The sequence below is a fragment of the Cebus imitator genome, unplaced genomic scaffold, assembly GCF_001604975.1.
Source record: "Cebus imitator isolate Cc_AM_T3 unplaced genomic scaffold, Cebus_imitator-1.0 Scaffold0, whole genome shotgun sequence".
NCBI lineage: Eukaryota > Metazoa > Chordata > Mammalia > Primates > Cebidae > Cebus > Cebus imitator.
The window spans coordinates 12,183,725-12,206,910 of record NW_016107315.1 but is presented as its reverse complement, the minus strand read 5'-3'; the positions used below and the strand labels follow the sequence as shown (position 1 = coordinate 12,206,910).

The window sequence follows — 23,186 nt, the reverse complement described above, 5'->3', positions numbered from 1 at the left end:
TTCAGAAAATCCGATCAGTTTTAGGGGTTGAGAATCTCATTACATACTTTTGTCTTTCAAAATTGTTTATTTGTTTATTTATTTATTTAGAAATGGGGCCTTGCTATTTTGTCCAGGCTGGAGTGTAGTGGTGCAATCATACCTCACTGCAGCCTCAAACTCCTGGGCTCAAGGAATCCTCCTGTCTCAGTCTCCTGCGTAGCTGTCACTGTAGGCAGGCATACCTCAACTTGTTCCTGGACCAAACCGAAGGTTAGGTTGCTTATTCTTGCAGCCCAGTAATGAGATGCAGGTAAACTGGGAAAGAAGGGAGTTCATTGCTGTAACTGAGTATAGGGAGAAGGCCTGGAAAATATCACAAGACCAGTTCAAAATTACAAAGTTTCTGGAGCTTATATATCTCCTAAGCTATATGTCTATGTGTATGTGTGTATTCATCTAAAGACATAAGTGATTGATCTCTAATCTGCAACTAAAATCTGAGTCCTCAAGGTCTTCCTCTGGAGACTCAATTAATTTACGTAATCTAAATGGGTCCAGGTGCTAGGGTGATTACTTTTATCTTATCTCCTGCTAAATCACAGAGTTTTGGGGAGTTCCTTTAGTCCCCAAGAAAACTTGTTTGTGAAGGCCTGGGGAGTTCCTTAAGACCCACAATAAAACTTGTTTAATCCCAAATGGGTCCTGTTAAGAATTCCTTTGTTATCTTTTCATGCTTCAAGTCCTCGGAAAGGGCTAGGCAACTTTTTGTGGGCTTTTGTTACATTCCAGCCTTGGTATAGGGCACTGGTTCTACCAGCTTTTTTTCTTTTTTTTTTGAGACGGAGTTTCACTCATGTTGCCCAGGCTGGAGTGCAATGGCGCAATCTCGGCTCACCGCAACCTCCGCCTCCTGGGTTCAGGCAATTCTCCTGCCTCAGCCTCCTGAGTAGCTGGGATTACAGGCACGCACCACCATGCCCAGCTAATTTTTTGTATTTTTAGTAGAGACGGGGTTTCACCATGTTGACCAGGATGGTCTCGATCTCTTGACCTCGTGTTCCACCCGCCTCGGCCTCCCACAGTGCTGGGATTACAGGCTTGAGCCACCGCGCCCGGCCTCTACCAGCTTTTAATATTTAACTTAACCACTCAGTGCTGAAACACTTGTCATAAAGGCCTACCTGTTCATCCGTTAGAAAGACCTGGCCTGCCACAAACTTGCCTGGCTAATTTTTAAATTTTTGTAGAAACAAGGTCTTGCTGGCTGGTCCTGAAATCCTGGGCTCAAGTGATTCTCCCATCTTGTCCTCCCAAAGTGTTGAGATTACAGGCATGAGCTACCATGCTTGGCCATCTTTCAAAGTTTACATGTGTATTAGTCCATGTTATTATTGCTGATAAAGACAAACCCAAGACTGGGTAAGTTATGAAGAAAAGGAGGTTTAATAGACTCACAGTTCCACATGGCTGGGGAGGCCTCACAATTATGGCAGAAGGCAAAAGGCACATCTTACATGGTGGCAGGCAAGAGAGGGAATGAAGCCAAATGAAAGTGATTTCCCCTTATAAAACCATTAGATCTCATGAGACTTATTCACTAGCAAGAGAAAAGCACATTGGGGAACCGCCTCCATGATTCAATTATCTCCCACTGGGTCCCTCCCACATGTGGCAATTATGGGAGCTACAATTCAAGATGAGATTTGGGTGAGGACACAGTTAAACCATATCATTCCACTCCTGGTCCCTCCCAAATCTCATGCCCTCACATTTCAAAACAATAATGCCTTCCCAACAGTTCCCCAAAGTCTTAACTCACTTCAGCATTAACTCCAAAGTCCATAGTACAAAGTCTTATCTGAGACAAGGCAGTCCCTTCCACCTATGAGCCTGTAAAACAAAAAGCAAGTTAGTTACTTCCTAAATACAATGGGGGTACAGGCATTGGATTAATATACCCATTTCAAATGGGAGAAATGGGCCAAAATGAAGGGGCTAAAGTTTCCATGCAAGTCTAAAATCCAGCAGGGCGGCCAAGTCTTAAAGCTCCTTTGACCCCATGTCTCAGATCTGGATCTGAAACATGGGGTCAAAGGAGCTTTAAGATTTGGCTGAGGCAAGAGGTGGGTTCCCATGGTCTTGAGCAGCTCCACCTCTGTAGCTTTGCAGGGTACACCCTCCCTCCTGGCTGCTTTCATGGGCTGACATTGAGTGTCTGCAGCTTTTCCAGGAACATGGTGCAAGCTGTCAGTGGATCTACCATTCTGGGGCTGGAGGACAGTGGCCCACCTCTCACAGCTGCACTAGCCAGTGCCCCAGCAGGGACTCCGTGTGGGGGCTTCAACTCTACATTTCCCTTCTGCTCTGCCCTAGCAGAGGTTCTCTCTGAGGGCCCCACCCCTGCAGTCCAGGCTCCACTTCTGCATGGACATCCAGGCATCTCCATACATCCTCTGAAATCTAGGTGGAGATTCCCAAGCCTCAATTCTTGACTTCTGTGCACCCGTAGGCTCAACACCACATGGAAGCTGCCAAGGCTTGAGGCTTGCACCCTCTGAAGCCACAGCCTGAGCTGTACCTTGGCCCCTTTTACCCATGGCTAGAGCAGCTGGGACGTAGGGCACCAAGTCCCTAAGCTGCACACAGCAGGGGGACACTGGACCCAGCCCACAAAATCATTTTTTTCCTCTTAAGCCTCCGGGCCTGTGATGGGAGGGGGCTGCTGCAAAGGCCTCTGACATGCCCTAGAGACATTTTCCCCATCATCTTGGCAATTTGGCTCTCCATTAGTTATGCAAATTTCTGCAGCTAGCTTGAATTTTTCTTTAGGAAATGCATTTTTCTTTTCTATTGCATCAGGCTGCAAATTTTCCAAACTTTTATGTTCTGTTTTCCTTTTAAAACTAAATGTTTTTAACAGCACCCAAGTCAGCTCTTGAATGCTTTACTGCTTAGAAATTTCTTCCACAAGACATAGTAAACCATCTCCCTCAACTTCAAATTTCCACAAATCTCTAGGGCAGAGGCAAAATGCTATTAGTCTCTTTGCTAAAACATAGTAAGAGCCACCTTTACTCCAGCTCCCAAGTTCCTCATCTCTAGCTGAGACCACCTCAGCTTGGATTTTATTGTCCATATCATTATCAGCATTTTGGTCAAAGCCATTTAACAAGTCTCTAGGAAGTTCCAAACTTTCCCACATTTTCCTGTCTTCTTTTGAGCCCTCCAAACTGTTCCAACCTTTTCCTGCTACCCAGCTCCAAAGTCACTTCCACATTTTCATATTCCCTTACAGTAGTGCCCCACTCTACTGGTACCAATTTACTGTATTAGTCCATTTTCTTGCTGGTGATAAAGACATACCCAAGACTGAGTATTTTATAAAGAAAAAGAGGTTTAACAGACTCAAAATCATGGCAGAAGGCAAAAGGCATGTCTTACATGGTAGCAGACAAGAAAGAGAATGAAAGCCAAGAAAAAAGGGGTTTCCCCTTATAAAACCATCAGATCTCATGAGACTTATTCACTACCATGAGAAAAGTATGGGGGAAACTGCCCCCATGATTCAATGTTCTCTCACCGGGTCCTTCCTGCAACCCATGGGAATTATGGGAGCTATGATTCAAGATGAGATTTGGGTAGGGACACAGGCAAAACATTTCAATATAATCACTAGAACCAGTAACTTTTCCTCATTGAGTACATCAGAAATTGGTGTCTTTATTGTACTCATTGAATATAATTTCTGTGTAACAAAGCAATTTCAGTTTATGTTGGATTATCCACACAAATTATGCCCAACTGATTATTAAAAATTCTGTACTCCATGCTGAGTTTCCATAACTCTAGGAAAAGAAAAAAGAATCTGTACTCCAAATAACCATAGAAACTGGGATTTAAAAAATCCCTTTCTTCAAAGAAAGAACCACAGGACAATTGGTGGTGCAATTTAAGCAAAGCATTTGGAGTAGGGACTTGGACAGGATCTGTCTTTGCCACTTTCTGGTTGTATAGTTGTGGGCAAGTTATTTGACTCTGCTGTCTGTCAAGGTTTTCAGTTGCAAATGGGAACAATCTTAACCTACTTTTAGGATTGTTGCAAGATTAACTGAGATAATGCCTAGATGGCAGTTGGCACAGTGGCTGGTACATAGAAATCAACCATTAATTGCTAAATTGTAGTATTATTGCAAACAGGGAGCCTGCATTGATTTATCTTTTCACTCTAATAATATAGCACAATCCCTGGGATATAAAAAGGACTTAATCAGTGCAAACTGAATGAATGAATAAATTGTATGGGTTGTTGCAGCTTAGGGTAGGATGGGCAGAGATTTTTTTTTTTTAATTGAATATCCTCATATTGTTCCCTCTCCACTATACCAATTACCTCAAAAGAACATTGCTTAAATGTCCAGACAACCCGTTTCCATGCACAAAATATTTGTGCTTATACAAACACTCATCTTAATGAATACGTAAGAGTTAACAGACAGAAAGCGGGTGGGGATGCCTGATACTCCCCCTCTTTCCCCCTTAAAGTCAAGCACTTGTTTTAGTAGCTCATTCACTGGAAGGAAAAGGCAGCTCCTCCAGTTCTCATTCATCCACAGAATTCAGTATTACGATCAAATTTAGATCAGCTGTCATAGGCTCTTTTTAAAACACTAGATTCTGATTGTCACAGCTTTGTTTTAGAAGCAGCACAGAATAATATACTGGGCTTCTTTCCTTCAATTACAGAAAAAGCTACTCAATACCTCTAAAATTCTGCAGATTAAAGGTATGATTTCTAGGGGAAAAAAAAAAACCTTTAAGAAAATTCAATGGCATCGAAACAAACAGAAAACTGCGGGGGGGTGGCGGTTTGGGGCAGTAGATAATGTTTTTGTTCTGTATCCCCAGTATAACTCAGCAAAGCAGGCTGCACACTGGCTCTGTGAGGACTTGGAGTGGCTGCCTAAGGGCAGGATTTAACCTGCACTGTCCCTAGTTAACACTTAACACGGAGCACTTAATAATACTAAGGGCAGAGAAGATCATGGGCATTCAGACCCTGGACAGGGCCAGATCCAGCATGGGAGGGCTGGGAATGATTAAATTCAGCTGGTATTGGAGGAGAGCATGAGCTAGGAGGGAAATAGACAGGAGAGAACACCATGGACTCTCAGGACAGGGGCCTCTTTTAGGGGTGCTTCATTCTGACTGAGAATCTTTCAGAATACTGTCTCTTCTACAAAGTCTATCCTGAACCCTTATTAGAACTCTGATGACACTTATTTGTCCCTCTTTAAAAGACTTACAAGAGTTCCAACAATTCATTTAGCTTACATACATGTCTCATTTCCATCTGTGAACCCTGAAAATCTGAGACAGGTCTCAGTTAATTCAGAAAGTTTATTTTGCCACGGTTGAGGATGTGCACCTGTGACACAGCCTGAAGAGGTCCTGATGACATGTGCCCAAGGTGGTCAGAGCACAGCTTGGTTTTATCCATTTTAGGGAGACATGAGACATCAATCAACATATGTAAAATGAACATTGGTTTTGCCCAGAAAGGTGGGACAACTCAAGGCAAAAGCAGGACAGGGAGGGTCTTCCAGGTCACAGGTAGGTGACAGACAAACACTTGCATTCTCTTGAGTTTCTGATTAGCTTTTCCAAAGGAGACAATTAGATATGCATTTATCTCAGTGAGCAGAGGGATGACTTTGAATAGAATGGGAGGCAGGTTTGCCCTAAGCAGTTCCCAGCTTGACTTTTCCCTTTGCTTAGAGATTTTTGAGGGCCCCAAGATTTATTTTCCTTTTACATTTCCCCCCTTCTCTTTTTAAAAATATTTTGGAGAAAGCATTTTAGGAGAAAATGAGTCTCTGTTCCCATGTTTCATCTAGTATTTCATGGCTAGGAAGGATGGTTTATTTCTAGACGGGGAGGTCCCAAGTTATTAGGAAAGCTCATATGTAGAAGGTTGTGAAGTCTCATGGCCTGTGAAGAGAAAACAGGGGGAGGAAGGTAGAAAAACAGCAAAAGAACAATCCTGCAAAATTGATATAAGCCACATTACTCTAAAGTTCATACATCAGTAGGCAGGTATGAAAGTGGCTTATGTATATATATATATAAAATTGCTGTTATTTTCTTCTGAAGTTTGTCTAGCTTCAGTTTGCAGGGCTTTATGAAAGCACAGCTTAGTTTTCATTGACTCCAAATTAGAAAAAATTGGAAAGAAATAAGAAAAAAATTGAAAACAAAGTAACAAAATTTACTCTGAAGACTTGGAGCCAAGAAAAATTAGAATTTGGTTCAAACTGTAGAAAATAATAAAAATCAAAAAACATTAGGCAAGGCTAGAATCTAACAATAGCTGTACTATAGTTTTGAATCAAAATTTTTCAATCTCCACTTTCCCATTTTAACTAAAGACAAATAATGGTAGAACTGGTGTGCTTTATTATACTTGTCCTAATTATTTGTATAGAGTACAACAAGAATAATTATTTTTTAAATAGGCTTTTAAATTGGCTTTGATGGAACTTTTTGAGATTCCATAGAAGGAATCTCAGATGAGACGTTTTTTAAAGCTGAGTCCAACCATGGATTTGTGCCATCAAGTACCTATGAGTTGGGTGATCCTTTCCTCTTGAGGTTCCAAGATAAACTTGGGGCTCCTGGTCCTGTCAGAAAGTGACATACTTTACTTACCATGAGTCAGGAACTCTGTACAGTGACTGTGTAGACAAAAGTATGAGGCCAGTTTACCTAACGGGCTTTTATTGGCTCCATAGTTAAGTATGAATCCTTAAAGGAAAGCATACCATTCCAGTCAAAACCTTACTAAAATAACCAGTTTCTCCAATTGTGTCCTGTTACAAATGAAAACAGATTCTTATTGCACTTACACAGATAACTGTATTGTCATAAGTTAAGAATACTCACAAATAGTTCCCAAATCCTGGAGAAATCAGGTAGAGAGAAACAAATATGCTCAAAATTTTGTTCATAGAAGTATACTTCACTCAATTGTTAAAAGCTGTAGATAGGTTAACAGTTGTTTTCTTGTTTCTGAAAAACAAAGGATCAGCAATGTTTTAAGCAAAAAGTTAAAAAGATTTAGTCTTTTATTAGTTCAGTTCATGCAGTTAACTTTTGTTCTGATATTCATGAATATTTCAGTTCTCCATGAGAGTCCTGAAAGTTGTTTTCTCTATTCTAATGTCGCAATCTCCAAAGTTATCAGAAACCTGCATTTAGGAACACCTATTAGAGTTCTACAGGTGATTATAAAACCACTTTCTAAGAAGGACCAAAACAAGACAATTGTTTGTGGATAACAAAATGTTTTAGGACAGCCACGGTCAAAGACACAACTGACAAAGAAACTTGTTATCTCTGTGGCAACAATAATTTAACATAACAATTATAATTATTACTGATAACGTACACTAAGTCATATCAATATTATAGGAGTTTCCTGTAATTATGGAACACATACCAATAACATATTTATACAAATACAGCCAAAAGAAAACGAAACACCATTTAATATTTGACATTTCTTATATAATTTTCATACCAAATAAGCCAAATTATGTCATTTTGGACTTTAGGAAACCTAATATGTTAAAGGATTAATTTGATCAGAAAAAGACATAATTTCAATTTGATTTTGGAAAGTTTATTAAATATCAAAGGTCTAAAACACTTGATATCACAGGTTGTTGTAAAATAAGTCATTCATTTGATGAAAGTGATAACTCAAGGGTTTTTTTAAAAAAGCAAAAACCTTCTCTTTGAGAGAAGAGAGTTAATATTCCAAACAATAAACCCTAGTAAAAACAGCAGGAAGCCAATTAAATTTGTTTTCAAAAATTTTATAAACAATCTATAAAATTTTAATGTGGACCATAAGCTATAACTTCCATAAGCCTTTTATAACCTTTATAAGTCAGTAAACGCTTCATGAACACCTTGTTAATTTGACATGGCCCCATATGGTGGTCTTGCATCAGTGTGCCTTTGACATTAATGATTAATTTATAGAGAAACTGAACTTATTTTATTTCTCAACATTGGTCCTTATAATCTCACATGCCCACGTCTCCTGAGATAGACCCTGGGGCTTGAGAAGTTGAATAACTTTAATTTCTGGCCCTGCGTTTCAGGAATGAAGTTTATTTTGATTGGCATCTTCTACTGGGACTGAAGATGGGGCTTTAATTGAGGTCAGTGTTTAAAGTTTAAACACTGACCTCAATTAAAGTGTTTAAAAGACACCAATGGTGTCTTTTAGACCCAGGAGTCAAAGCCCTATAACTCAATGTCACAAGTACTTTCAAAGCACATACAGAGAGATACATGGGTGTAATAACCTTAACTTAAAAAAATTTTAATCTCAGATGTTTTCCTAAGCAAACCAAAACTTAATAACAATATGACAACTTGATCATATAATAGGTTTTTAAAAAAATAAATCCTCTTATTTTGACTTACACAGACTGCTCACGACATGCTTGAACTTTCTGGTTTGTCCTGAACATCCCTCTCTCTTAAAGTCATTTTACTCTAGGATTAAATTTACCATACAAGATTCTTTCTTATATGAAAGTATTTCTCTTTAAGCTTTTTTACCCAAAAAACCTGTTTATTTTTATAACTTTATTTTATTTTTTATTTTATGAGAAAAAAATCTCACTCTGTCACACAGGCTGGAGTACAGTGGCAAGATCTCGGCTTACTGCAACCTCCGTCTCCTGGATTCAAGCAATTTTCCTGCCTCAACCTCCCAAGTAGCTGTAATTACTGATGCCCACCACCACGCCTGGCTAATTTTGTATTTTTAGTAGAGATGGAATTTCACCATGTTGGCCAGGCTGGTCTCAAACTCCTGACCTCAAGTGATTCTGCCGCTTCAGCCTCCCAAAGTGAAGATTACAGGTGTGAGCAACTGCGCCTGGCCATAACTTTCTTTAAATCTCTTTTACTTACTGGTTCTTTTTATCTTGTTTTATACCAGGCTTTTAAATAAGCTTTGAATTAGAGAAAAATTGTTCATCTTTTTAAAAATGACATACTTCGGCCAGGTGAGGTGGCTCATGCCTGTAATCCCAGCACTTTGGGAGGCCAAGGCAGGCAGATCACCTTAGGTTGGGAGTTCGAGACCAGCCTGACCAACATGGAGAAACCCTCCATGTTGTTTATTTTGTAAAAATACAAAAAAAAAAAAAAATTAGCTGGGTGTGGTAGTGCATGCCTATAATCCCAGTTATTCAGGAGGCTGAGGCAGGAGAATCGCTTGAACCTGGGAGGCAAAGGATGCAGTAAGCTGAGATCGCACCATTGCACTCCAGCCCAGGTGACAGTACAAGACTCTGTCTCAACAAATAAAATAAAATAATGCTTTCCTACGAATATATTTTTATTGGAAAATACCCATATAATGAAATATCTATTACCTAATTTAATATAATTTTAGATTCTAAATTATGATGATTTTGTCTACAAATATTTATCCTATTACATTTTCCTAATTACTTTAATGGTTTTAGATTATGAAAACTGTGATAGTCATCATTTAAAGTTATGACACCACCAGTGCAAAATTATAACAGAGACCGAACGAGTTGACCTAACTGACTCCATCTTGCTTTTAACCTCCAAATTGTCCTTGTTCATTCCTGGGCATAGGCTGAACTAACTTTGGGAGGAACTTAGTTTATAGTTTAGCTTTGAAACAAAGACAGTAACAAACCTCACTGCCTGTGAACTAGACTGCCTAAAGACACAAGATTAGAAGTTATGGTAATCTTACTAAATTTAAGATGTAGCTCTTTTTATTAAACTAATATCAATGTCTTATTTATTAAAAATTACATAAGCAAAGATTATTCTGTTTTGGTCTGGGTTTATAGTTTTGTAACCCCTATGCCAAATTTTGACACCTTATGGTATTTGGCAGGGGTAGGCATTAAATTGCTTGATTAGTAAATGCAAACAAAAATGTATGCTGGTAAATTCTTAAGACATTTCTAATATTATTTTACTAATAATTTTTGAGCCAACTTATTTATTAAAGATTTTACTTAAGTCACATGAACTTGAAAAAGTATTCGACTTGTCTTTTTTATATTTGACTTAAGTGCTTTTATTTTTTAAGCCAATTAATTCAAGCTTTTTAAATACAATTTTAGTAGTGAAACATTGTGTATACAACACATAAATATACACATATTAGGCATGCCTATAGAAGAAATTTTTTTTTTCTTTTGAGACAAAATCTTGCTCTGTCACCCAGTCTGGAGTGCAGTGGAGTGGTCTTGGCTCACTGCAAGCTCCATCTCCCAGGTTCAAGCAATTCTCCTACCTCAGCCTCCTCAGTAGCTTGGATTACAGGCGTGCACCACCACACCCGGCTAGTTTGTGTAATTTTAAGAGATGATGTTTCATCGTGTTGGCCAGGCTAGTTTCCAACTCCTGACCTTAGGCAATCTGCCTGCTTTGGCCTCCCAAAGTGTTGGGATTACAGGCATAAGCCACTCTGCCCACCTGAAATATATCTTATAGGTTCATAAAGACCACCTTTTTTCCTACCTTATCCTAGGTAGTTGTCAGCAAAATAGCCCTACATTTGCATATTAAGGGGAACAACTCAGGTAAAAATCAGCCAGTAAAATTTACATCGTAAGGTACAAAGTGAAAGTCTGGTGAGCTAGAAGGAAATTAAAATGAATTTAATTAACAATTGAACATAAAATTATTGAAGTCTATTATAAAGGCCTTCAAATACATACACATGTATATACACACATATACACACACAGATTCTGTAACTCTCACTCCAGTACTTTAGCCATGAGATAAATACAAATATGCCAGCTTGCAAAAAAACCCCAAAAAACTGTTAGATCCAAACAGAGGTTTTATCTCAGTAGAAAAATAATAGCAGATTTAAAACAGGCAGAAAAGAAAATAGAAGAAAAGGGGACTAGGAACTCTAGAGTTTTTTGCAGGTTGACTTTAGGGCTCTTTTTTCCTTAATATAAATTTGCACAAAGACTGTATTACTTCCATCTTACTCTGGCAAGTAGAAGTGCCATAAAACCAACAGGATGCTCAAAAAGGGGCCATTGTCTTTGTTTTCTCCTCATCCTCAGATTGTTTCCACTTTTTTTTTTTTTCTTAAAAGGAAGAAGTGAGCTGTGGCCTAGGGTTTTTGAGTGGTGGATTGATGTGAGTTGCTTGTGGGCAGCACTCCACAGTGTGTCATCACTGAGTCGTTTTCACCCTCTTAGGCATCTCAGTTTCTCTCTCCAGAGGTTTATGACCCCAGAGAGGGCTCAAAATGCCCTTATATGCATTTCCTGAATGAGCCATTTTTAAAATTAATTTTTGCTGGGGACTTCCCTGCAGGGCCAATGCATGTCACAGGGGTCAACTCCCCAGAAACTCCCACGAGGCCCCTGGTCACCCAGGGGTGCCTTTCGGCTGGGAGGAACAAATGCATTTTCTCTACAGAGCTGAAAAAACTCAGTCTCTCATTTACCTATGAAAACAACATTTCAGTTCCTCACAAATGCACACAGACAAACCAAATTGAGATTACTTTGGGGAGAAAAAATAGAGAAGACCCTTAAGAATGCATCTCTGAACTAGAATTAGGATTCTTAAACAACAATTTCCTAGGAGAGAAAAGAAAACAACCCAGCTAAGACCACTTCCTAAAAACTGTGCTCAGCCATCTGTAACTTTATAACACTTGTCTGCCATTATATGTTCCAAGGTCAAATCGTCTCACAGTGCAAGGTCATCTCTGGTACCCATAAAGCCAAAGAGGTCAGGTCATGGAATATGGGAAAACAGAGCTTTAGACCTAAGAAGAAGCCACCCATGACTCTCGACACTTCACAAAGAAAACAGAACACTCCAAAAGGAGTGAGTGCCCCCTTTGTTCTGAATTCTTTGTTCTTTTTTTTTTTTTTTTGAACTGGAGTCTTGCTCTTGTTACCCAAGCTGGAGTGCAATGGCATGATCTTGGCTCACCATAACCTCTGCCTCCCGGGTTCAAGCAATTCTCCTGCCTCAGCCTCCTTAGTAGCTGGGATTACAGGCATGCACTACCATGCCTGGCTAATTTTATATTTTTAGTAGAGACATGGTTTCTCCATGCTGGTCAGGCTGGTCTCGAACTCCCGACCTCAGGTGATCTGCCCGCTTTGCCCTTCCAAAGTACTGGAATTATAGGCATGAAGCGCTGTGCCCGGCCTATACTGAATTCTTTAAAGGGGTTCAAGTCATTAGAAGCCTTCTCTAGATTTTTTTGGTACTGCGGATGGCAAAGGGGAAAGGAATAGTGTGGAAGAAAAGTAAATGAAAGAACATTTGTTTTAGTTTTTTAAAGACAGAAAGCAAACACAAAAACCAAGTGCATTTTTTTTTCTTTTGCAGCTGTGAGAAATTTTGGCCAGATTAGAGAGGCTTTGTTAACCATAATTTGAATTCTCACTCAGATTTGACCAACTCAGGTAGAACAAACAACCAAAAGTCCAATGATATGCTCGCTGAGTGCTCTCGTGGTAAGAAGAAATTAAGACCAGCTGGTGTTAAACTTTAGCCAAGACGAAACCCCAATTCAGCTACTTACCTAGAGATGGGTCTCAGGCTGAAGACTGCCTTTTGCCATCCTAGAAGCAGGAAAAACTCGAATTCATCTTCCTTGCTGGGAGTGAGCTCGGACTCCCTAAAGGAGTCATCTTCCTTCTATGTAATGGAAACAGGAAATCTTGTCTTCCATGTTGGAAGCAAATTCAGAAAAAAGGTTGGTAGTAGGGGGGAGTTGTACAGCAAAATAAACTCTAGGTCTTGACCAGAGATCAGGGTTTCTCTGGAAAGGGTGTTCCCAGACCTCAGCAAGTCATTCTATTGGTTTGAGCCATAAGGTTAGCTCATGCTGGTACTAAGCACCGGCAGATTTTATCAAAGGTCAGGGGCATCTCCACTCAGAATCCCTCCACAGTTACCAAAATGTGAACTCCCAAAATCTGAGACAGTTCTCAGTTAATTTAGAAAGTTTATTTTGCCAAGGTTGAGGATGCACACCCGTGACATAGCCTCAAGAGGTCCTGACAATATGTGCCCAAGGCGGTCAGAACACAGCTTGGTTTCATGCATTTTAGGGAGACAGGAGCCATCCATCAACATATGTAAAATGAACATTGGTTTGGCCCTCTCAGTGAGCAGAGGGGTGACTGAATGGAATGGGAGGCAGGTTTGCCCTAAGCAGTTCCCAATTTGACTTTGCCCTTTAGCTTAGTGATTTTGGGGGTCCAAGATACTTTCCTTTCACACTCTCCTTGAAGGCAGGGTCTAAGGACTGTTTCCCTCCCAAAACTAGCTTGGTAATTTGCAACCATACCCTCCTGGGTTGAGGGGAGTGTGCTAAGTGCTGAGGACCCTGGCCTGAGACCTGGTACCTGAACAGAGAGGAACCGCTTTAAAGTAGAGTGAGGGTGGCAGAATCTTGGTACGTGCTGTGTAGGGAGCATCCTGATTTCCACAGACTGTGTGTTCAGCCTCACAGCTGAACGTTTCTCCAGTTCCAAAGTCAACAACCAGAATGGTAGAACAAGTGGAAAGGTTTAAGGTGGGGCTGAGAATGCTTTGTCTGACCCCTTAACCCAGTCCCAACCCTTCAGCTGGCCCTTTGTCCTGGGAGTCTCTTACTACTTTTTATGTCAGAGTTTACTCATGGTGCCCTAAAAAGGGCAGGGCATTTGGGAAATAAAGGAGAAAAAGCACAAACCAAACCAATCAATTCCTCCTTAGCAGGGTTGGGAAAGGTAAGCTGAGATGCCTCTTTAGGGTTAACCATTGGCTTAACCTGGGATCCTCCAAACAGCAGAGCCTGAGCAACGACCTGTGTACAAGTAGTTTATTTGGGGAATGAATCTATTTTGGATGGTTAAGATAAGGAGAAGATCAAAGTATGATTTCATGAATCACACAGTTTATTGACATACAAAGAGGTCTTTCTTTTTCACAATTCTTAAAAAGAGGGAAAATAATGAGAACAAATCTCACAGGGGATACACTCAACAGACCTGGTACATTAATCACATAATGAGTGAGTTCCAATTTCATTTAGAGTCCAATTATTAAAGTTGAGGCCAGGCACCGCAGCTCATGCCTGTAATCCTAGCGCTTTGGGAGACCCATACGGGTGGATCATCTGAGGTCAGGAGTTCGAGACCAGCCTGGCCAACATGAAACCCTGTCTCTACTAAAAATACAAAAATTAGCTGGGTGTGGTGGCAGATGCCTGTCCCCACTGCTCAGGAAGCTGAGGCAGGAGAATCACTTGAACTCAGGAGGCAGAGGTTTCAGTGAGCTGAGACTGCACTGCTACACGACAGCCTGGGTGGTTCAGTTGCTCACTTAGGATGGAAAGCAGGCTTTTGCAGATGGAAAGTCCAATCAGAGTCTGAGGCACAACTTTCTAGGAGAGCTTCTCAGGAGGGACACCTTGACCAATACAATGGAGATCCACGAAGATAAATGGGATCCCTTGATGCTAGAGAGAGGTGCCAGTGTTGTGAGACAAAGCTTCAGAAACAGCTTCAAGGCTTACAGAGAGTGGCCTGGCCACATCCTAAGCTGTCCAAGTGTCTATCAAAATCTTGGGTTTATATGTGTTTTGGAGTCCAGTAGTTGAGGTAAGTAGCTCACATGTGGGGTCTGATAAAGTGTGACATAACATTTCCTTGGGTAGGGAGAGTCCACTTCATGTTCTATTCACAGTAAAACAGTGTCACTCTCACAGCAAACTGAAAGTGTTTGGAATCATTTTAAAGCTACATAAAAAAATCCCAAGGAATTGGAGGGGAGGGCTTGGAAGAGCCAAATAGGGAAAGAGAGAAAGAGAAGGATGTATTCGTGAGTTGATCAAGTTGGTCACTACTATGGGCAAACAGAATGCTATCATTTTAGGAGCTGGATAGAACATGTCTCAAAATTGCTCACCAGAAGAATGGAATAATGGAGTATTTTTCCAGGAGCTTCTGTCTGCCCTTTGGTCAATGTTTGTCCCTTGAGGTGTTTCTTTGCACTTCCAGGTTTACTCATGTGTCAGAATGGGCAGCAGATTCCTGCAAGGGTCCCAGGCTGCAGTGCCAGAGTAGCAGAGGAATATCAGGAACAGCTGAGGCAAGGTGCTCTCAGGTTACACCTGTTCATAGCTGGATGCCACAGCAAAGCTGGACTGGGAAGATGTAAGGCCAGACATGGGAGGTGTGTAATACAACCTCAGAGAGGTCAAATGTCCTTTTCGGTCTTCTGCAAATAGAACTATAATTCTGTTTAATTCTCAGAGTCAGGATCTATGGTTTTTCCTTGGTAGAAAGATTAATTCTTCCTTTAACTGCTTTTCTAGCAAAGCATAAGCCTCAAGGTGTAATTTCAGTATAGTGATTTATTTTTAACCCCATGGTACTATATGCCTAATGTTCTGAAACACCATCACTGCAGCAAATCCAGGCTTGAGTGTGTCTGTGAAATGGAAGCAGAAAACCAAGTGCATCCTCCCTTCGTGATTCTCCCAGTCTTCCAGGCTGTTTGTGCCAAAAGTTGGCGATAAAGAAGACAGCCTTAGCCCTCCGGAAGCTCATAGAATGGACGGACAGGGCCAACACTTTTGTTTGTTCTTTATTTTGAGACAGAGTCTCCCTCTGTTGCCCAGGCTGGAGTGCAGTGGCACCATCTCAGCTCACTGCAACCTCCGCCTCCCAGGCTCAAGCAATTCTCCTGCCTCAGCCTCCCAAGTAGCTGGGATTACAGAGATGTGCCACCATGACTGGTAGGGTTTTGCCACATTGGCCAGGCTGGTCTTGAACTCCTGGCCTCAAGTGATCTGCCCTTCCTCAGCTTCTCACAGTGCTGGGATTACAGGTGTGAGCCCCCATGCCCCGCCTACAGTTTTCTTTAAATCTCCATCAAGCCAGTACTTCCCTCCAGTTTTCATCTTCCTGAATTTGTGAGTTTCTTTCATTCTCTTCATTCCTTCCTTCTCTGTACTTTACTTAAACATAGTTGTTAACCCCCAAAATCTGAGCCAGGTCAATTTAGGAAGTTTATTTTGCCAAAGTTAAGAATGCACACCAGTGAGACAGCCTCAGGAGGTTCTGACTTGCGCCCAAGGTGGTCAGACACAGCTTGGTTTTATACATTTTGGGGAGACAGGAGACATCAATCAACATATGTAAGATGAACATTGGCTCAGTCTGGAAAGGTGGGACAACTGAAGCAGGGAGGGGGATCCCAGGTCATAGGCAGATAAGAGACAAATGGTTTCATTCTTTTGAGTTTCTGATTAGGCTTTCCAAAGAGGGCAATCAGATATGCATTTATGTCAGTAAGCAGAGGGTAATTTTGAACAGAATGGGAGGCAGGTTTGCCCTAAGCAGTTCCCAGCTTGATTTTTCCCTTTAACTTAGTGATTTTGGGGCCCCAAGATTTATTTTCCTTTCACATAGCTCCGCCACTAATGTGTCCTGGTACCTTATCTCTTCAGCCTGTTTCTCATTCTGGAAACTGAGGTGTCATGGCGCAGGGCCGTAGGGCGGGTGGGGCGGTGGGTCGGAGTTGGGAGGAAACCCTTATCTGTGGCCGATTCCCTCGGTTGTCCTTATTATTAAAACTCTGGGAAACTGCTATTAAATTATTTTTAAAAACCCTAAGGAGAAAATCTTCAAAAAAAAAGTTTTTTTTTTTTTTTTTTGAGACATCGTCTCGCTCTGTCGCTCAGGCTGGAGTGCAGTGGCGCGATCTCAGCTCACTGCAACCTCCGCCTCTCGGGTTCAAGAGATTCTCCGGCTTCACTCTCCCAAGTAGTTGGGCTTACAGGCGCTCCACCACGCCCAGGTAATTTTTGTATTTTTAGTAGAGACGGGGTTTCACCATGTTGGCCAGGCTGGTCTCGAGCTCCTGATCTCCAGTGATCCACCCACCTCGGTCTCCCAACGTGCTGGGATTACAAGCATGAGCCACAGCGCCCGGCCTCTAAATACATTTATCGGATCAAAAGAAATTTTAAAACCAACCAACCCTAATGAGCGCTAAAGACAGTAACACGCACAGCACCTGGTTCCTCCTCCCCGGTCCTCGCCCCTGCCACGCAGTCCCGGAGCGAGAGGCGGCGGGGAAATCTGGAGTCCGGCTTCGGGGCTAGACGGCCGCACCGTGCGCCTAGTGATCCGGGCACCTTCGGCGGGAGGAGGGCCAGGCCGGGAGCCCAGGATGTAGGAAGCGTCTCGGGGGCCCCCCTGACAGCCACGCCGCCCTGGGCCCCGCCCAGCGCAGCCACAGCGCGCGTTAAGTGAGCAGGCACTTCCGGGTGGCCGAGGCTGCAGGCCCTGAGTGCGGGTGGAGGGGCTTCCAGAAGGACCCGGCGGCAGCGCCCCCACTCAGCTCTCCTGGCAGGAGCGCGGGCACCTGCGCGGCGCCGGGTGAAGGCGAACGCATCGGCCAGCCCTCCGCAGAGGAGGCCCCTGCCCATTTGGTTTTGGGTAAGAGGAGGGGTCCGCGTCTCTGCAGCTGGGGCGGGATGCCTTGGCGCCCTCTGCTCGGTTTGGTTCGGCCTCGCGCGTTCCCTTAGCCCGGCAGCCGGGATACGGGTGGGGAAGGGGGCCTCGTTCCCTACAGGCCAAGCGCGCGGCCGCAGCGGGGTAAGGGTAGGATGGACCATCTGGCCAGACCCCAGGGGGTCCTCATGCGCCTCCCTCTCGGCTTCTCTGTGGGCGTCTCCGGCAGCATCATCTGGCATTTATTATTCGGAATAATGTGCCAGGCAGGAGGAGGCTGTGGGTTAAACACGCGGCCCTGCAGCTCCAGGTGAAACGACTCATTGTTTCCTGCCGGCGAAGTTTACCGAAGGGGACCCAGGCCCCACGAAGGGAAGGAACCATTTCAAGGTCACGTCGTAGTCAAAGGCCGAGCCAGCCTAGACCCAAGCCGTGTGTCTTGCCTTCCAGCCCCGGACTCTAGGCCCTGTCCCCTTTCCGACCGTATCTCCCGGTCCTGTCCCCGTCCCTCCTCCTCCTCCTACGTCCTCCCCGAGGCTCCGTTCCCTGCGTTTGGGGAGTGCTCCCTCCGCGCCGCAGCGCCCAGGTGAAGAAGGCTGGACCGCAGGCAGCCCGCCGGGCCAGCTGCCTGAGGAGGGCCGAGCCGACGGTTGCTAGAGGACCAGAGGGGTCGCAGGGCCGGGGAAGGAGGAGGAGCCGCGGGGGCAGGCTGGGGATGCCAGAGTGGTGGTGGGCCTGGGACTGGCCTGTGCTGGAGCCCAGGCGGCGCACCAGCCCGCGAGCATCTGGGGGCTTTGTCTGGGCGGTGCCGCCTCAACCAATGGGAGGCGCGGCCCTGGCCGAGCCCCCTCGCTCCCCGCCCTCCAGCCGGCCGTTGGGGATCGCGGCTCTGTGATTGGCTGCGCCGCGGTCTCGGGCGTTCTCGCGCTCTGCTTCGGTGATGGAGCGCGCTTGATACATACTCTGTGTGACCCGGCGCTCGAACCGGTCCCGAGCGATCCACGCGCCCTGGGCGTGCGTCCCGCGCGCGGCTGCCTCCAGGCTGCGCCTTTCTGGGGAAGGGTTTGGGACTGCGCGTGGCGTCGAACTCAGCCTTTTTTATTTCCAGCCAGTCAGCCTGGAAATCTGCCTGTAGTCAGCTGATGCAGAGTCACCCAGCAGTTCCTACTTTGAGGGGTTACAGAGGGACAAGGCACATATTTCGTTATGGAGGGCCGCCTACAGGCGTTGCGCTGCCAGGATCCTCTGTGACGCAGCGAATGTCCTGGCGAATGTCCTTGCTACAGAGAGGCGTTGGAGCCAGGCTCTGCACAGGGCGTGTATATCCCTGGCCGGCGAGGAAACTGACCCTTGAAATTTGTGAAACTTTTGGATTCACTCAATACACATTTACAGAGCCTCTGCTTCCTGTGAGGGACCACACAGTTGATATTGGGAGGAGCAAGAAGACAGTGATTGAACATGTGGGTCCTGGCTGTATGGTGCTCACAGTCCAGGTGGGGATTCGTGGTAGGATGGGGGCTTGTGAATGTTTATAAACAGAAATCCCTCAATACAACCCTGGCCAGGTAGGTGCTGCTATAGAGGCACAGAAGGAAGGAGATTGGGTAAAAGATTTTTGAATTAGGGGATTAGGAAAGGCAGCTTGGGAGAATTGTTTGAACCAGTTAGGACTTGGTCAGATGCAATCAGTTTGGTGTAGGATGAGCAAGCCTCAGAAATTGGAAAGTACAGGACTTGTTGAGGGATAACGTAGCAAATGATTTGATGAGTAGAAGTATAGTTTAGATACAGTTTGGAGGAGCCAGGTGAGGACTCAGGCGCTCAGCTTGTGTACCCTGATTTGAAATGCAGTAAGCATTTGTGAATAGAAAGGCTCCTTAATCATTTGTACTGCTGTCATTTTTTACACCTAAACCAAACACCTTGGAAATGTCTTTGTTTCTTCCTTCTTTCATATCCTACACTCAATCTGTTGGTAAACGGTAGTGGACTGTACCTTCAATATAAAGCCAGACTTGCCAATTCTAAACACTTCCATGGTTTTCACCAGGGCTGGCACCCTTTTTGTTCATTTAAAGGAAGAAGTTTTCACATTTCACTGGAGTTGTGCAGTATACATCCTTCATGACTGTACATGGTAGCCCTGGATTACTGCCACAGCTCCTAACTGGTCTTTCTGCTTCTTCTTTAGTCCATCCTCAGGTTATTATAACCTGAGAGTTATCTTTTTAAAAATGTAAGTCTGACAATGGCACTCCTTTTATTAAAACTCTCTTAATTCATTTAATTATGCACTGGCTAGGCGCCGTGGCTCACACCTGTAATCTCAGCACTTTGGGAGGCTGAGGTGGGCAGATCATTTGAGGTGAGGAGTTTGAGGCCAGCCTGGCCAACATGGTGGAACCCTGTCTCTACTAAAAATACAAAAATTGGCTGGGCATGGTGGCACATGCTTGTAACCCCAGCTACAAGCATGGGAGGCTGAGGCAGGAAGATCACCCGAACCCCAGGAGGTGGAGGTTGCAGTGAGCCGAGATTGCACCACTGCACTCCAACCTGGGTGACAGAATGAGATTCTGTCTCAATAAATAAATAAATAAATAAATATTAATATTTATATTCTGTCACTCCAACCTGGGTGACAGAATGAGATTCTATCTCAATAAATAAATAAATATTATGTGTCTGTTGCGTGCAGGGCACTGTTGTACATGTTGGAGATACAACAGTGAACAAAACAGACAAAAATTCCTGTTCTCAAAGAGCTTGCATCCTGAGACTGAATGACAACAAACAGGATAAATGTGTACAACCTGTAGAATGCTATAATGTAATAAAGTGGCAAGGAGGAGGAAAAAATGGAAGCAGAGAAGGATTATTGATAAAGTCAGGGTTGGGGTGGGATAGATGGGGTGGCCAGAGGATGTCTTAGTGAACATTTTAGTAAAGGACTGAAGTGAATGAGCCCTGTGGATATGTGGGGAAGAGTGTTCAAGGTAGAATGAACAGTAAGGACAAAGGCCCTAAAGCAGGAGCTGGCTTGCCATGTTCCAAGGACAGCAAGAAAGCCAGTGTGACCAAAGTACAGTGAATAAGGTAGCAGAGGTCAGAGAGGCAATGGGGACCCCGAACATGAAGGGCCTTGTAGACAAACTCTAGATTTTGGCTTTTACTCTGGCAGGAGTTTGGTGCAGGCATGACATGATCTGATTTATGTTCCGCACGATCCTGCAGGCTGTGCTGAGCAGAATCTGAAGGAACTACACTGGAACGAGAGTGTAGTTGGGAGGCCATTGCAATAATCCAAGCAACAAGGGATGAAGGCTTAGACTAGGCTGGTAGCAGAGGACCCTAGATACATTGTGAAGGTAGCATCAATAGGATTTGCTGAGTGCTGGGCTGTGGCATGTGCAAGAAAGAGGAGTCAAGAATGAGGAAGATTTCGGGGAACAGGTCTGTGGGACAATAGCACAGGCTCAGTTTTGGACAGGTTACATTTGAGATACCTAGTAAACATTCAAGTGGGGATTTGGATGGGCAGTTGTTTACGTAAGTCTGAGTTTAGGGGAGAAGGCTGGGTTGGAGATCAACCTTTGGGAGTTGGCAGCATGTGAATCATATTTAAAGCTATGAGTACATGTCATGGTGGTGAGAATAGACCAAGTACAGAGTCCGGAGACTCCCTCATTTAGTGGCTTGCCTTTAATTTGGTAGGCAAGCTCTGTTCTTCGAGCGAGAGAAAGCCTGCTTGATCTGGCAGTTATAATTACGGCATTTTTGACAGCTCTGGTAACACTTAGTCTTGGGGAAGGACAGATGAGGAGTGGAATGGGGGAAGCACATGTTCCTGTTGTCATTATAAGGTCTATATTGAGCCATTCTTAGACTATAGGTCAAAACTGAGAATTAATGGTCATGTTCTACGCCTCATACACTGTTGGTGGGAATGTGAATTAGTACAACCACTACCGAGAACAGTTTGGAGGTTCCTCCTAAAACTAAAAATAGAGTTACCATATGATCCAGCAATCGCCCTGCTAGGTATGTACCCAAAAGGAAGGAAATCAGTCTATCGAAGAGACATCTGCACTCCCATGTTTGTTCCAGTACTTTTTACAATAGCTGAGATTCGGAAGCAACCTATATATTTTGGTTGGTGCTGTATGGGTTGGTGCTACTTCTTTTGTAGCACCAAAAATGTACATTTAACATACCTCTGCAAGAGTCTTGTCAGAATGGAACATAGTGAGCCCAGCATGGAGGCAAGGATGCATACAGTTTTCTTTTTTTCTGGAGTAGGAGTGCTTTCCATGTGTTACACCTTGAAAGTGGGGAGGGTGTGCCCTTGAGAGAAGGCGCAAGTGTTTCTAGCATTAGAAAAATGTCTCCAAGATTACAGGTTGATATGTGAGCATCTTGATTTTGTGACAGTATCTTATGAGTTTGGTCCCTGGGAGTCAAGCCCCCTGTGCTCAGTCACCTTGGGGGCAACTAATTCCTTGACTTTCAAGGCTGAGGAGACTGGGCAACCCATCTCCCATAGCCATTTCTGTTCCCAAACTAAAAGGCAAGAGAGTGGTATTTGAAGTTTGAGAGCTTAATATTTACAGAGAATAAAGCCTGGCACAAAACATTAAGATGACACACAGCAACCCTGAGGAGTCCTTGGGAGCCCTGCAGTGGAAATAGCTACAGGTTTCAGAAACATGCATGTAACAGACTACATTGAGAATAGTGCATTGTTCAAGGGACTGAGTTTTTATGCACTTTTAACTGTTTTGACTGTAGTACTTTTAAATATTGCTGACTTTAAGGAAAACAAATGGAAAGCAGCTCTCTATTTGGAGATTTTCTGCCACAGGCATTGAGCTAAGGGGTGGAAAAGACTTTAATTATAGATGACTGAATTGGAAGTCTCCCAGTGACGGTGACCTCAGACTCTGGTCCTGGGTCTTGGCGGGAGGAGGTAGAGATGTGTGTGCTCAGCGAGCTGGTCAGTACTTAGATGTTGGGAGGGGGTACCTCATCAAAAAGTCTGAGCCAACATGGGCCTGTGCCTTCCATAAAACCATAAAAAGCCAGTCTGGGCTCCATTCTGCTGCTCTGCAAGGTGCTTACCGTGGAAACTTCTTTTGTGGCCACGGGCCGACTTTTCACCTCCAGTCTGCCCTGCAGGAGCCCACTCAGCTCCTCTCCACACCCCAGGGACTCAGAGTGCCTCCTTTGCGTCAGACTCGTTCTAGGCACTGAGGATTTGGTGGTGAACCAGGTGGACAGGGGGCTCCTGGCGTCACTGAGCTTATGATCTATTAGAGGAAGAAAAAGTAAATAAACAAGATAATTTTGGTTTAAGGTAGTTGCTATGAGAGTGATCTTACAGAGACCAAGCTGTGTGTTGCATGGGAGCCACTTTGGTAAGGGAGTCAGAGGACTCAGCATCCAGGAAGAGTGCAGAGCAGGAGCCAGGACTCAGGCAGGAGACAACCTAGCATAGGTGAGGAGCTCTCAGGGTCAGTGCTGGCTGCAGTGCAGTGAGCAAAGAGGAGGGCGGCTCAGTGAGCTAGAGGCCTCCACGGAGGTAGAGGCCAGCCCCGGCAGGCATGGAAAGTTGGCTTTAAACAAGGAAGTCGC

General features: G+C 43.9%; 1 protein-coding gene and 1 long non-coding RNA gene across 4 annotated transcripts in view; one reads left to right on the top strand and one right to left on the bottom strand.

Annotated features, from left to right (window-relative positions):
* Nucleotides 1–23,186, top strand: part of BDH1 (3-hydroxybutyrate dehydrogenase 1) — a 53,437-nt gene that overhangs the window by 545 nt on the left and 29,706 nt on the right. Inside the window, exon 1 of one of the 2 annotated variants that reach the window (XM_017523158.2) lies at nucleotides 17,295–17,537. The exons of the other annotated variant lie outside the window; for it this stretch is intronic. The gene's annotated coding sequence lies outside the window, so the exon portion shown is untranslated. Of the gene's footprint in view, nucleotides 1–17,294; nucleotides 17,538–23,186 lie in introns of those variants that run through there. 2 annotated transcript variants of the gene reach the window in all.
* LOC108300379 lies at nucleotides 108–17,232 on the bottom strand. Of its 2 annotated transcripts, XR_005198749.1 has the most exons (5): nucleotides 17,113–17,232; nucleotides 12,623–12,738; nucleotides 6,922–7,047; nucleotides 1,802–1,872; nucleotides 108–345 (listed from the first exon to the last, which is right to left on the bottom strand). It is a non-coding gene; the product is annotated as an uncharacterized LOC108300379 (long non-coding RNA). The 2 variants fall into 2 exon arrangements; XR_001823383.2 differs by lacking the exon at nucleotides 17,113–17,232 and having other exon boundaries at nucleotides 12,623–13,211.